The 16,506-nt window shown below is 38.2% G+C and overlaps 1 protein-coding gene across 1 annotated transcript in view; it reads left to right on the top strand.

The window, feature by feature from the left end:
• EYS (eyes shut homolog) overlaps window positions 1-16,506 on the top strand; it is a 1,011,092-nt gene that overhangs the window by 580,226 nt on the left and 414,360 nt on the right. The window lies entirely within an intron of this gene.

The following is a 16,506-nucleotide window of genomic DNA, read 5'->3' as shown; positions in this document are numbered from 1 at the left end:
TTTATTTAATCCATCATCCTTTCTTAATTGTGCTTAAATGTAACTGGAAAATTACTCTTTTCTCTCAAAATAATTTTTCCCAGCATCTTACACATCCAGTAAGGAAAACTGCACTTTCTCTTAGCTTGGTTTTCAGTTTGCTTTGCTAGAGTGTACAATTTCATATGCCTCATATTGTGTTCAGTTCTTTCTGACCCTGATGCCAATCTTCCCTCCTTCCTTTGCTAGTCAGCAGCAGAAAGATAATTTGCCTTACTCCATGGGGACTTTGGTTTTCCTTTTCTAGTTCACAGCTTTTCTGAGTGCTTCCTTTTCTATGCATCTAGATGTTTTTTTCACTAAAATATCTGGAACAAGCCTCTCAACATCTCTGCCATTCTAACCGTTCATAGTGATGTTTTTGGGAAGCTAAAAAATTGCCTATGCTGTTATCTTTAAGATATTTGAAGAAAAGTCAACACTAACAGAAGTGCAACATTTTATTTTGAAGATTGTACCTTCATTGTGGCCTGTTCATTTTACTAAATCTAGGTATTATACAGACAGCTTGTATATAAGGCATCCTCTTTACGGTTAGTTTCAGAATTTTTTGCTTATATACTCTTTCAAAGTAATTACTTGTATAAGAAATAAGCCAGGAGTCCTGTTTTTTAATTTGGGTAAATAAGTTTTACTGAATATTTGATTTCTGTACAGACTAGTCTTTTGGGGATATACCTAAGCTTTTGTTGCATTCTTAATAGGTAATATTCCTTCTTGATGTAAGTAATGACACTGAGTGAAATGCAGTTACATCTGTGTATCTTCCAAAATATCATGTCAGCTAGTTTGCTGATGTTCTCAATGGATAAGATTTGTAATTAATTCATTTTATATTGATTCACAGTAGCAGTCTGATTTAGAAAATTTAATACTTCTGTTCTGAGCAGTGCCACTTATTCTGATGCTGTCCCTCATAGAGAATATGAATAATGGGAAGGTTTGCATTTACTCAATTCTTGAGGTCACTAAAACCGCTTCTACACTTTTATTAAGAATATGATTTACAGAGTTGTATTTGTCTGCTATATAATACTTTGGTAAGACTGAATGAGGTTTTGGTGGCCATGTAATTTGCTGCAGACTCAGTCCAGGGCCAAAGTTGTTCATTTTTTCTTTTCTTTTATGTGTGGGTTTTTTGTTGTCTTCTTTTTTTTTTACATTTTTATTCTTAAAGGTCTGAAAAAGGCAGATATTTTCAGCTGTGGGATACTTATGACCACTAATTTGGCTAAAATGAATTATGGACTAGGAGGACTAATTGTCACTGGAGAGTCTTCAACAGTATTCAGGATAGTAACCTCAACAGATGTTCTCTCTTCACACTTTCTTGGTTCTGCTGTTCAGGGCTCGGTAAAAATAAAGTCTAATATCACACCTGTACCATATGTGGCTACTGATATTTCCATAGATTTAAGGTCAGTACCTCTTCCCCAGCGTAATTATGGTACAATCTCATTTATCACTAGTTCCTTAAAGACACTTTCTGTTTTCCCTACACAAGTTGCATCATTAGAGCAGCACCAGACTGTTGCTTTATCTGCAACAAACATGATTTCAGTAATTGTAACATACCAGGGGCTGAAACAGAATTAAACGGTGAGTCATTACTCTCCTGTGGATTACGGTTTACAACTGATTCTAGAAGCGCAACTTCAGTTCTCTCTAGGTTGCCTCAAAAGGGTCCTGAAGAATTGTCATGTGTCTTTTCAGCATCAGAAGAGCAGTTGAGATTACGAAGTCCTTCAATAATTTCTCATTCCCCTACTAAGATATATATTTAAAACCAGATATCTTTCCTTAGTTTTTTAGTTAGTCATGAAACTCAAATGCAGACACCTCTTCCTAGTGAATATCTGGCTATTACTGCTTCATCTATCAGCTAGAGACTCACAGACATCAAATCACAGGCTGCTGATTCTTTAAGTGAGTTAAGCCAAATATGTGCAACATGTTCTATGACTGGAATAAAACTGATGAATTCTCAGACCAAGTTGTGCATAGCAAACAGTCCCCATTTTATGAGATGTTTTGGATGAACTCAGTGATATTAACCAGCTGGTACACACTAATGGGAGCTACTGCTATTGCTTCTAGGTATTTATTTTCTTCATCTAACAAAATAACATAATCAGTGGAGTTCACAAAACTGTCAGCCTTGCATCCCACTACAGGAAATACACACACATCTCCGATTGGTAGAACTGTCTGTTCTGCCTTTTCCTTCACAAGAGTCAGATACTCATTTTTCATGTTTTGATTCATATTGTCTGACTATTTTTCCTTCAAAGACCATCTCTTTATAATCATAATTTTCATCACTTATGTCCTTTAAAGAGATAAATATAGACTTGACAAAATGATTAACTACTATTGAGCAGCTGACAACAGAGGAAATTCAACAATTACTGCAGTCAAAACTGCATGATCCAATTATGGAGATATATCATTCATTAAGTCAGGGTACTTTTTTAAATGTTCAGCTGAGTAGTGTATTTCAAGAACTACTTTTAACCCACATAGTAAATAGTAGTTCTGAGTTCAAAACATATCTACTGATAAATGCAGGTGAGATTCTTAAAATATTTTCAGAAACAATCTGGTCAATTGTTCTTGATTTATACGTTCTGCCTACAAAAACTTTAGGTATAGACCTACTGATGGATACCCTGGAAAGCTGTCATTATTTGAATCTTCTAGTGACGAGTTATCTTACTTGGTTTTATCTGCACAGGCCTCATCTGTGCAAACAGAAATTTGTAAAATGTTAGTGACAAAGCATTTATCTTTACATACCTGTTATCCTACTTTAAGTTCTGCCTTACAAGAATGTTAGCAATGTTGTACTGAAACATATGAGATGAGCAGACACTACTGCTGTGTATGATAAGGAACTCCTCATGAATCTAAACACTTTTACCTAGACTTCACAGTATATCTGCAGTGAATTCAGTTTCTGGCCTTTACCAGCTGATGTTATCCTTTGACTTTCTCATTTCTATTCAGACAACTTTTTGAGGTGGTGGGGTGTTTTTATACAAAGATAAAAGTGTCTGTCAAGGTTGCCAGGTGCTTGAAAGAGATTTATTGTAATCAGGCAGCAGCCTGTTCAATGGATACAGCACCTGCTGCTGTACCTGACACAGATGGTTATTCTTCACGTTCTGCCACATAGGCTACTAGATCAATATAGAAGCAGGTTGGAGGCTGCTATAATGCTGGCAGGCAATCAGCAACTGAACAGTTTCACTTCACTACAGTAAAGTTTTCAGGATTTCAGGTGTAGCTTTCATCATACATATAAATTCAGGAGATATCTCTATGGTTACAGTATATGAGTATGATCATGTATGTGTGTATATCATACATACATATGAGTACGATTATTAAGATTTTTGAATGTAAAATAAGTATACAGAAAAATGTATTTTTGTCTCTTGAGAGAATCATTTTTACATATAATATAATATAATTAACTCGCCACTTCTCATGCCAAAATGAGACAGATGATGGTTACATTTTTTGAAAACAGTACTTTTGCAAGAACATTACAACTTTTTCAGAACTAAAGTCAGGGAATTAACACAAAAAACCCTATGAATTCTGGAACTAAATATTAAGGAACATTGATTGGTTTGGACTACATTTTTATACTGTACTTTTATAAAAATTCTTTCTACAGAATGAATACCCATCAAGCCAAGGAGAGGTTTTTTACTTTTATTGCTTTTCATTCTTTGCTTGGGGGTTTATGCAGGAAAAAATGGTTTTATTCCATCAATTTAAAGCACATAGAAAGTTTAAAAAGGATTCTAGACTATGAAAGATATGTATAAAAAGGTGCCAAAAGACAAGTAAAAAAATTTTTTTTTGGTATGGAATAACAGTTTTTTTTCCTGTGAATGCTTGTCCGTGTAGATTTCATTCTCAGTATGCATACATAAGTACACAGATCAAATTCTTTCTGCCAGAAGTGCCTCCTGATACTGTGCCTGCACTCATGAGGTCAAGTTGTCCAAGCATAACACTGTGCATTCCCAACAGATCAAGATATGAATCAACATGGAAATAAATCCCAAGCTCCACATCTAGTGGATAACTACTGGCTTTAAAAGGTTCCCTCAGAACTAGCGAAGAAAAATGTGTTTTAGGTTTTAACAAAGTCTGTTAATCTCTTTTTTTTCTTATTCTTTGATTCTTTGATACCCTCAGTGTGAAGTATATTTGCACGGACTATGCCATACACTTTCTAAATGTTTCTTTCAATTCCTGTGACTTGTTTGGCACCATATGAACTCTTTGGGGTCCATATTAATCCTGCTTATTGGCTTATACAATATCAAGACACCTAAAAGTCACCAAGATCATAGTATTGCATACCACAGTTTAGTTGACCACCATCTGCTTCCTCTTTGAAAGTGGGAGGCCCAAATATACCAGGAAGAACAGAGTTGACACATACTTTCCTTTCACCTTCCCTGTAAAAGCATCAGAGAGATTTATCTCCTAGTCCTTCCTCTTAAAGAGACTGCCTTAGAAAGCAGAAAAGAGCTTTAGAGCTCACTCCTTGAGTGGAACATCGCTTGGGAGTTAAAGGAAACAGGCATTGCTGCCATGATTCCAGTATCCGTATGTTCAAAATACATGAACATACGTAAGTTATGAGGTACACAGAAAGAGACCTAAAAGGCAATATCTTTCAATATCTTATTTTCCATAGCTGGATCTTTTTTTTGTAGTGGAAAGAATAGATGAGGAAGAACAGTGCATCCGCAGAAGTAATATTTGCCATTGCGTTGATGCATAAGCAAATCTATGCCTTCTTCAATGGAAGAAATAGGACTATTATAAAGCAAAATAAGAAACGCTTTTGTATCAGTAAGATCCTTAATACACTGGGGTATCCATAGTAGAAGAAATGTGTCAAGCTGTTAAACCTGCTGTACACTTCTGTGCTTACTAGACTTAGTGTATTTATTAATAACCCATATTACTAAAATGGGAAAAAAAGACTGATGACCCACCATCGGTAACTTGCATTCTGGGGAAGATGGTTGCTACATACTTTTCATATGTTTTAGTATTGTTATTCTCATCTGACAATGAGTTCATACATTACAGGAAGTTCTAAAGAGTTTAAAGTAGCAGGGGCTTCTAGAAAAGGGCTATGAGACATGGGGTCTGTTTAGCAGAAAAGTATATTCTTTGGACCGGTCTCCAGGTACGCATTTCAACTACCATACCATTGCTTCTGGCAAATCATGTTTTGTAAATAAATTTGTTCTGAGAAAAATACATGTTTATAGAAAAGCTTTTATGGGACCAGAGGGAATGGTCTAAGTTCTTCATCACATAGAAATGTCTGTTAGCACTCTGCAAAGTTCTGTATGCATGCTTAATATCCCTATACATAATATGACCACGCTCATGTTGATGTGAATATTCTCCTGATCACAATTATCATAGAATCATAGAATAGTTTGGGTTGGAAGGGACCTCTAAAGGTCATCTAGTCCAACAACCATGCCATGGGCAGGGACATCTTCAACTAGATCAGGTTGCTCAGAGCCCCGTCCAGCCTGACCTTGAAGGTTTCCAGGGATGGGGCATCCACCACCTCTCTGGGCAACCTGTTCCAGTCTGTCACCACCCTCATCGTAAAAAATTTCTTCCTTAGATCTAGTCTAAATCTACCCCCCTTTAGTTTGAAGCCATTCCCCCTTGTCCTGTCGCAACAGGCCCTGCTAAAAAGTTTGCTGCCACCTTTTTTATAAGCCCCCTTTAAGTACTGATAGGCTGCAATAAGGTCTCCTTGAAGCCTTCTCTTCTCTAGGCTGAACATCCCTAACTCTCTCAGCCTTTCTTCATAGGAGAGGTGTTCCATCCCCCTGATCATTTTTGTGGCCCTCTTCTGGACCCGCTCCAACAGGTCCGTGTCTTTCTTATGCTGAGGGCTCCAGAGCTGGACACAGTACTCCAGGTGGGGTCTCACCAGGGCAGAGCAGAGGGGCAGAATCCCCTCCCTCGACCTGCTGGCCACGCTTCTTTGGATGCAGCCCAGGATACGGTTGGCCTTCTGGGCTGTGAGCGCACATTGCTGGCTCACATCCAGCTTTTCATCCACCAGTACCCCCAAGTCCTCGGCAGGGCTGCTCTCAATCCCTTCATCCCCCAGCCTGTACTGATACTGGGGGTTGCCCTACCCACGTGCAGGACCTTGCACTTGGCCTTGTTAAACCTCATGAGGTTCACACAGGCCCATTTCTTGAGCTTGTCCAGGTCCCTCTGGATGGCATCCTGTCCCTCTGGCGTGTCAACCGCAGCACTCAGCTTGGTGTCATCTGCAAACTTGCTGAGGATGCACTCGATCCCACTGTCCATGTCGTTGATGAAGATATTAAACAGTACTGGTCCCAATATGGGCCCCTGCGGGATGCCACTCATCACCAACCTCCATCTGGACATTGAGCCGTTGGCCACTACCCTCTGGATGCGACCATCTAACCAATTCCTCACCCGCCGGACAGTCCACCCATCAAATCCATACCTCTCCAGTTTAGAGAGAAGGATATTGTGGGGGACCGTGTCAAAGGCCTGACAGAGGTCCAGAGAGACGACATCTGTAGCCCTTCCCATGTCCACTGATGTAGTCACTCCATCATAGAAGGCCACTAGGTCAGTCAGGCAGGACTTGCCCTTGGTGAAGCCATGCTGGCTGTCTCGAATCACCTCCCTGTCCTCCATGTGCCTTAGCATAGCTTCCCGGAGGATCTGTTCCATGATCTTCCCAGGCACAGACGTGAGACTGACTGGCCTGTAGTTCCCCGGGTCTTCCCTTTTTCCCTTTTTAAAAATGGGTGTTATGTTTCCCCTTTTCCAGTCAGTGGGAACTTCACCAGACTGACATGACTTCTCAGATATGATGGATAGTGGCTTAGCAACTTCATCCGCCAGTTTCCTCAGGACCCGCGGAGGATCTCATTGGGTCCCATGGGCTTGTGCACCCTCAGGTGCCTTAGATGGTCTCAAACCTGATGTTCTCCCACAGTGGGTGGCTCTTCATTCTCCCTGTCCCCACCTTTGCCTTCTGCGGCTTGGGTGGTGAGGCTCGAGCACTTGCCAGTGAAGACCGAGGCAAAAAAGTCATTGAGTACCTCCGCCTTCTCCGTGTCCCGGGTAACCAGGTCTCCTGTTTCATTCTGGAGAGGACCCACATTTTCCCTCATCTTCCTTTTATCCCCGACATACCTACAGAAACTTTTCTTGCTGCCCTTGACGTCCCTGGCCAGATTGAATTCTATCAGGGCTTTAGCTTTCCTAACCTGATCCCTGGCTGCTCGGACAATTTTGCTGTATTCCTCCCAGGCTACCTGTCCTTGCTTCTACCCTCTGTAGGCTTCCTTTTTGTGTTTGAGTTTGCCCAGGAGCTCCTTGTCCATCCACGCAGGCCTCCTGGCCTTTGCCTGACTTCCTCCCTGTTGGGATGCATTGCTCCTGAGCTTGGAGGAGGTGATCCTTGAATATTACCCAGCTTGGGTAATCCTTGGGCCCCTCTTCCCTCCAGGGCTTTGTCCCATGGCACTCTACCAAGCAGATCCCTGAGGAGGCCAAAGTCCGCCCTCCTGAAGTCTAGGGTAGTGAGCTTGCTGTGTGCCCTCCTCAGTGCCCTAAGGATCTTGAACTCCACCATTTCGTGGTCACTGCAGCCCAGGCTGCCCTTGAGCTTCACATTCCTCACCAGCCCCTCCTTGTTGGTGAGAACAAGGTGCCCACGTGAAACAGCAGCAGCGGATAATAGTCAGTGGACTGTATGAGGCTTGCTAGCCTCTCGGTGACATCCCTGATGCAACCCCCCCCCCCCTACAATTATAATAGCAGAAGAGAATCCATTTGAGTTTTGAAAGCTCTCCAACATGAAGATCCAAAGATCTATGAAGACATGTAATGATTTGTTCACTTGGTGCCTCTGGTCTGGATTATGGAGCTCAAACGTATTCTACTACCAGCTTGAAAAATAAGCCCATTTTAAAAAATGCAGGGCTATTTGGGGAAATTTAGTCTGCACATTTACAGACCACTTCTGCAGTAATGGCTTCCATACAGGCTATCCAGCAGCAGAAGACAGACTAGGGAAAATGCAGGCACTCTGCTGAACAAGGCAGGGAACCTAATGATAAAGGACACGAAAAGACCAAGGTACTCGGTGTCTTCTTTGGCTCATTCTTTACAGGTAAGACTGGCCTTTGGGAATCCCTGAGACCAGTGAGAAATTCTGGAGCAAGGAAGACTCACCCTTGAAGAGGATGAGGTGAGGGAACATTTAATAAAAATGGGCATACACAGGTCTGTTGGACCTAATAGAATGATGCTCCCACAAATGCTGAGGGAACTGGCTGAAGTCATTGCGAGGCAACTCCTGATAATCTTTGAAAGGTCATGGTAATCAGGAGAGGTTTCTGGTGACTGGAAGAAAGCATATGTCACTCATGTCTTAAAGAAAGGCAAGACGGAAGATCCAGGGAACTACAGGCCAGTCAGCCTCACCTCAATTCCTGGGAAGCTGACGAAGCAATGACACCTGGAAACCATTTCTAGGCACAGGAAAGACAGGGGGATGATTAGAAATACTTGGCATGGAGCTATGAAGGGGAAATAGTGCTTTACCAACCCGATAGCCCTCTATGATGAGATGACTGGCTTAGTGGATGAAGGGAGAGCAGTGGATGTTGTCTATCTCAACGTTAATGAGGCTTTCAACACTTTCTGCCATAATGTCCTCACAGACAAGCTGACAAAGCATGGACTAGATGAATGGACAGTAAGATGGGCTGAAAACTGGCTGAACTGCCAGGCTTAAAGGGCTGTGTTCAGCCAAAGAGCATCCTGGGCTACATTAGGAAAAGTTTTGAGACCAGGTCAAGGGAGCTGATTCTTCCCCTTTGTAAAGCACTGGTGAGACCATATCTGGAGTCCTGTGTCCATTTCTGGGTCCAGTACAGGAGAGACAGGGACTTACTCGAGTGAGTCCAAGAAAAGGCCATGAAGATGATGAAGGGATTGTAGCATCTCATATATGAGGAGAGTCTGAGGGAGTTAGGATTTCTTAGACTTAAGAACAGAAGGCTCAGGAGGTGATTATCCTTGTCAGAGGGACCTTATAAATACAGAGCCAGAGACTTCCCAGTGGTGCCCACTGACAGGACAAGTTGCAATTGACATAAATGGAAATGCAGGAAATTCTTAAAATTGTTTTCTTTCGTAGTTAATCTGTGTAAGCTATATCACTCGGTAGTAAATGAAAAGAAATGGCACCACCTGCTTTAGACATCTACTCTGGGATAGGATGTAAACTCTTCTCCTTTCCTCTGTATATAGTATTCTGCTTCTTTGTACTTTTGTTTTTGGCAAAGGAACTGAATATTGGGCTGACTTTTCTGTTCATGTTATGTGTGTGGAGCTCACAAAGACATCTGGGATACCAAAATCAGTAGAAACAGATATCAACGTTAACAACACATCTCAGAGAAATAGAGCTATTACATAGCAGCTAATTGACTTTACTTCTATTATTTATGGAGAATAACACACATTAAACAAATACCTTACTGAAGTGGATTTTCATCCCTCTATTGAGCCACTTACTCCCACTGCTTAAACTGTTTGTATTCAATATGTATCATTATTTCCTTTAAGGCTGCCTAACATATGAAGTGGGATCTGAAAATATTATTAATAATAATCAAATTGGCACATACTACAATGTTCCTCATATGCAGTATTATTTTGTTTAAAATCTTGCTCTGCCAGTTTTCAAATTTTGATTTCTCACTTGCTCACATTCAGTTGTTATTAATTAAAGACTCTTAGGAGAAAGGAAAATTGAGAGCTTTCATTGTTTTTTGCACAGTTTTCCATAATAATGTAATGCTTTTCCATCTTTCTCCTTAATGAAGTTCTATTCAATGATATGAAACAGTGTATGCCAAGGTTTCTGAAAAATGTTGAAATTACATGACACCTTTGCCTTCTAATTCTGTTTTATCATATTGATTTGTGTCTGTTACGTTTACTAGATCTGCCATCACTCTCATGGTTCCTTTAAACTTTGTTTTTTATCGGTTCTGCCAGACATATCATTATTATTCAGCCCATTTTAGTTTCCCTGTTCTCAATAGCTGTAATCATATGCTGATTTTAAATGCATCTTGTTATATCTGCTATATCAAGGAAGGAAATACTCTTAACATTGTTAAGATGCTAGCTATGTAGGTTAGCATGGAATTTCATGCAAAGTGAATGCATTAAACCCTGATCCAGTATTTACACTATATCTGTAACTGCTAGAAGCTTGAACTCGGTGACTTTTCAGACCTCTTTCACAAGCCGTCATTCTCCCCGGTGATCTGATAAAGAACATATAGAAGTGTTAATGCAAGCCTGGCCTGCTTCTGCTTTTATTTAGATGCACACTGCTGCTCTGCAAGTAAAAGCATTTTGATAGCCTGTAACTTTGAAGTGTGTTTTTTACTTTGATTGCTTCGTACTCAGACTTCTAGACAAGAAAGATATATAGGAAAATCTGGGAATTCTATGTACATGAGTCTCATAACAAGAAATAGGTAAACAAATGAAAATTAACCTTTCTTTAAAAAATTATACATAATTTGTTAATTTCTAAGTTTCTATATCAGAATGAAAATGAGTACATGTAAAAATCTACATATGTAAATTATATATATTGTGTATACACATACCCGGTTGTCTATGAAGTTGGTAAAATATACTCACAAACACACTGAGAAATGTCCATATACATACACATTCTGTACTCCTGATACAGACTGATATGTTCTGTACTACCAATATGAACAGTTCTTAGTTCAGTTACATTGAAAAATATTTTGTCCATTTGGAAAATACTGACTTTTAATTTCACTTCATCAAATATTTAGCTCTCAGGTCAATAATCCTTAGTATTCATCTCACTAAAATGCTATATCTGTGTAATAAACAATGTTTCTTTTCTGTTTAAACATTGTGTAGATATATTAAAAAAAATCTATCAACATTTGTTAATGTCATACTTTCAAATCTGTCATCGAGTGTGTCATAACAATGCAGAATGATCAGAAAATTTGAGAAGATCAATATCTGGCTAACTTTCAATCAGTTTTTTATATGAATCTCTTTTGATGTAAGTAAAATGGTGACAGTGGAGGAAAAATGATACCTCAGGTATAGTCTTATTACAATGAAATCTGGAAGATAAAGTTCAGAAGGAATAGAAGGAATAAATTTTACTCATCTGCAAAAAATATCACAATCTAATATGTGAAAAGTCCACAATATTATAGCATCCATGGCTCATTTATGAGAAAATGGGATTGACGAAGTGTGGAATAGTGGTTTATATGTCAAAATATACAAAAAGTTTAAACAAGTAAATGAATGACAAATCACAGACTGGAAGGTTTAAGTCCACCCTAATGTATATATGTAACATCCAGTAAGCCTCTTAGTATTGTAACACATAATATTAAAAATATTTATACTGTACCTGAAGATACAGAAGTGGTGTTGATCAGTTGATGGGACATTTCAACCTTCATAGAAAGTGAGGTTAAAGAAAGTCTACTACTTTAATAATTTAATGTTCCTGACTAAGTAGAAATCCTTCACATTTTCATTTATTTTATTATGCACTCTTAGTCAAATGAAACTAAGATCAATTAAGCCGGTCTGTTAAATTAGGTCACCTCATTTTCATTTCAGAAATATTTTACCTTGATTTTTTCACTTTGTAGTTTCTATGTTACAGCAGACATAAAACCCATAAAAATATAAAACTCAAAAACACAGAATCATAATGACTTCAGATAGTATTTTTGCTAATCATTTTAAAAACTACCATGAGAAACTAATTCATAGTATTCTGTAATATCTGACAGTAGAATATACTGACTGGCTTCTTTCCATAAAAAATAACAAGCAGACTTTTCAAGGAGATTGCATACAAGGATATATCTATAGTGAAAGCCTTTTTACTGATGATTGTGATTCACAGCAATAAGAAATACTTTGTACAAATGACAAAATAAACTCTTTAGTGATAATTGTATATTTCCCAAACACGTAATTAGGTTTAGCTTTTAAAAACAATGTTGGTAATTTAGATAGGATATTGTTGTCCTAGCAAAAAAGATGATAGTTATAGGCGCCAGATTCTTACCTGTGATGGGTTAAATTTCCCTTTTGAGTTGACAACTATGTTCTGCCTGCTAACCGTCAAAAGTGTTCCAATAATATTTAAACATTTTCTAGACTTTGTATTGTCCATCTGCACAGAGGTTCATTTTGCCTGATATTCCCAGGACTAGGTTAGTTTACAGCAGAAAGAATTGTGATATCGGGAATAAAACTCTTGGCATGCATGCCAATGAGAGCAGATTTTGAGTGTCAGGTATATAGAAGCCATCTTGAGAACAGTATCTATGACAGTCAGTAGCTTCTGTCATTTGGAGTTTCAAAGCCAGTGGGATCTATGAGCAGCATCTACTCCTGGGACTGATAGATCACCAATAGCATCTTCTGTCTTTGAAAGACAGTACTCTAAGGAACTTTCCACAGGCATAGTTAACTTCCATATGATTAAAAAAAAAAGGAAAAAAAAAAAAAAGAGTAAGTGGAATAGAACAGGTATTTCTGGGTTAGGGAAGCTATTGTTTTCCCAGTAACTCAGAAGAGTTTTCTGCTTTTGTTAAATAATATAAGCATTCTATGTTAAGGTTGTGTATATGTTGGTTTAATTTGTAGATTTTTGGACCAACCGAACTATATAGCATTTATGCTAACATTCATCAGCATAGCCAAGAGTACTGTTCTGGTATCTTAAAATGTCATTTGTGCTGCAGGTTCTGAGGAGGCTAAAAAGATTAGGTTTAATTTTCTTTGAAGAACAGCAAATGAAAGGTATGAGGAATTCCATGCAGCTGGCATTTTTCATTTACATTTTAGAGCAGTAAGTGCAATTACTGAATTTACTTATGCTTTGCTCTTAAACCCGTATGTTGAATATATTCAAAATAATTCATAATGATCAACTTCTGCAGTTTAAAATAACAAACGTTTTAAAGTCATGAGAACCCCTTACTGAGATTTTCTCTTGTTATTTATTTGAAAAGCCTATTATTTGGTGTAATATGAGGTGCATCCCAAATGCACAGATTGCTCATCAAAGATACTGTTGCAAACCCTGGAGTTAAGTAATCCTTAGGGATGATTTAGCTGCATTCAGGAAGTGTAAACACTGCTACTTCATCTGTTCCTTCAGCTTAGTGGAGGAAGTAGAGAGGTTCCTGTATGATTCCCTCAAGCGAGTAACTGCTCACCAGCAGTGGTAAGTTCTGATAATAGTCACTAGGATCTGGACCGAAGAGAGGAGTACGATGGGAGGGATGCACTATTGGATTCTAGTGCAAGGTCTCTAGTCCTGTAGTTGATAAACATTGTTCAGACAAAGGCATCTGCATTTAAACTCTATTACACAATGAATACAGAGTATGACAGCTACCACCCATCTAAGACAGGAGAAAAAAACCATTAAGGGTGGATGATGTATGATTTTCCTTGCAAATAATAACCATAACATTTCTGAGTAACTTTGAGCAAACTTGACTTGTATTTAAGTTTAAATAATGTGAATTCTCAGACTTCATCCTGCTAAGAAAAGATAATCAATATTTAAGGGAAAATAATTCTTTCTTGATTTGGTGCATCTCAGAGATTGTGATCTCTCCTTGTATGGACATTACAGTAAGACAGAGGAACTGTTGGCTAAACATTATCTATAAGTCAGTTTTGTTCTCAAATCAGTCATATCTGTACAGATGTAAAGAGGGTAGTGTGCTTTTGAAAGTAAAAGGAAAAAATATCTTCTAAAATTCTGTGATATGTGTTTGCAAGTGAAGGAAGTTGTAGGATGGGGAGGGTGAAAAGGAAAGAAATAGGAGAGGTAGAAGAGTGGGGGACGTTGTAGCGTCAGGGCAGGATAGGCAGAAGTGGGTGCACAGTGAAGTAGCAGGCGATAAGAATCAAGCAGGAAACTTGATCAAGAATGTGACAGATGACATGTTTAGGAACAAGACCTGAAATGGTACCACAGGTTATTGGTCCTGAAGAAAACTAGAGTGCCTGTACTCCTCCCAGATTCCCTTCAGTTTCTGCCAATGGACTAATCCTAAAAATCTCCATATTTACCCTGGTGGAAATAAGAGGCAATTTACTTCTCACGAGTAAAGCAGTAGTCCTCGTACTATGTGTCATATAGGCTCACTATTTTACCCTTTCAATACCTCTAATTTTAACAGGCTTGTAGAGTTGTGACCAAGAGTAGATTATGCACCTCAGACCTTTGACCAGGGGGGTTGTCTTGTTTCAAGTAGCCAGTAAATCTTTGTGTGCAGTTATGGGAAACATAAAATGACTTCATAAGCCAATCCTATTTTTTCCTTTGATGTCACATGGGTCACTTTGTCATAAAGAGTGAACTGATTACTCAATACTCTTGAGGTAATTATGCCTGATTAACAGTAAGCTGCCCTGTGGCTTGACTCGGCCTGGCCAGCAATATGTCATACATAGCTACTCTTTTTTCTTCTTCTTGAAAAGAAAGATGCAACACATTTTTCCCTGTTAGTAAGTACACAATATGGAGCTGGAGCAAATTCTCTCAAGTATTTGTTGTCTCAGCTCTGCTTCAGAAGTTGGAGGTACCTTAAATACCTTTATATACCTCCTTCCCAGCACTGCCAGTGTGTGTATAACTGAACAGTTGATGATGAATGCTTGTTACTACAAGAGGACAAATACAATAGCTGAAGAGGTGTTGGATCTATGCCTTGTCTGCATACCTGAATAGGTCAAGAATATACCAGAGGAAAAATGTTTTACCCTTCTTATTGGCTGGAAATAGCTGCTCCCCAACTAAAGGTTTTAATCTACAGCTTTTGGGCACTATTTTCTATATTGTGCAGAAAAAAAGTGGTTTAACGTCTCTTGGCATAATTTATTGCACAGGCTCTTTTTTTCTTCCAAGCTGGGCAGGTGCAAGGCTGTTGATCCTTACTTACATCATGATTTGCATTGTAGCAAACTGTCATATATTCCAAATACCGAAGCAGCTCTGCATTTTAAAGTATCAAAAACATTTAATCATATGGCAATTCAGTCATTGTGTGTATCACAAGCAGTTTTTGTACTAGTAACTCTAAAAAATTAATTTGAGAATAACAATGTTTAGAACTACTCAGTGTTCAGAATTTATTTACTATCACAATAAATGAGTCAGGAAAGCCTGGAGGGAATAAAACATACTGAAGATACTCACTTTAGAAACATGAATTAAGAGTCTATCCTGTCTTTCATGATAGAAGTAGGAATGAAAGAATCAGAATATTTTTCCTTACACAAACCAGCTGTTCTCTTCCAACTTAGTGCTTCTACCATGGGTAGCAGTGTGTCTTTAAATACTTGAGCATCTCTATGTACTTTTTGGACCAAGTATTCTCAGTTTCTCCTGATTTCCTAGTTTTCAGTCTGAATATTCAAATGTTGATGTTTTTATCCTAATTTGGAGAATTCACCAAGTATTGGCAAATATCCTAGTAAATAACATTTCCCCTTAATTGTTGGAGACTACTGGATGTTCCTAAAAGAATACCAATATTCATGGCACAGTTTTATTCAGTCTTCTTAATGGTCTCTTAGAACTATTAAGCAAAAGGGAGTGTTAAACGTGTAGTGCAACAGCACATTTAACAGCATATTTAATTTATACGAAGAATACTTATTTCAATTAAATAACTGGGATAGAATAATATCTTAAAGGAAAACTTAAAACAGTGATTATCCAAATTGTCTTCTGTGGATCTGGTTTTAAATACCACATCTTAAAAATTGCAGGACATGGAACAGTATATCGAATTTTCCTGTTTCTTTTTTTCTTCTTTTTGTGTACAGATACCATCACTTACATCCTTGCTTTTCTCTAATCTCTTTAGAGATGGTTTCCTTGGTAACCTTAATTTTCTATGCATGCAGACACTTAATATTTACATACAGATTGGGATACTGGAAAAAAGTTTAAAGATCATTGTACTTCAAGTTAGGATTATGAAGTATGAGAAATCTTTGCCTCCAATATTGTGCATATCTCACATCTAGTTCTGGAAAGGATAGAATTTTAGTGAAGTCATTCTAATGAATGACTTTGAATATATTTATCTTTGTAAATATTAGTAAAAATAATAGTTCTTTTGTTGATGAAAGGAATTTAATTGCTTTTATACTTTAATATAAAAGCACTCTAAGGGAAGTGGAATTTGAAACAAGAGACAGCCAGAATTACTGGTGGTAGGGAAGGAAATCTAGATTTTTTTTTCTGGGCGTATGGCAAATCTTAAATTCTAC

Source organism: Aptenodytes patagonicus, chromosome 3 (genome assembly GCF_965638725.1).
Source record: "Aptenodytes patagonicus chromosome 3, bAptPat1.pri.cur, whole genome shotgun sequence".
Classification (NCBI taxonomy): Eukaryota; Metazoa; Chordata; class Aves; order Sphenisciformes; family Spheniscidae; genus Aptenodytes; species Aptenodytes patagonicus.
This window is presented reverse-complemented; position numbering and strand designations above follow the sequence as displayed.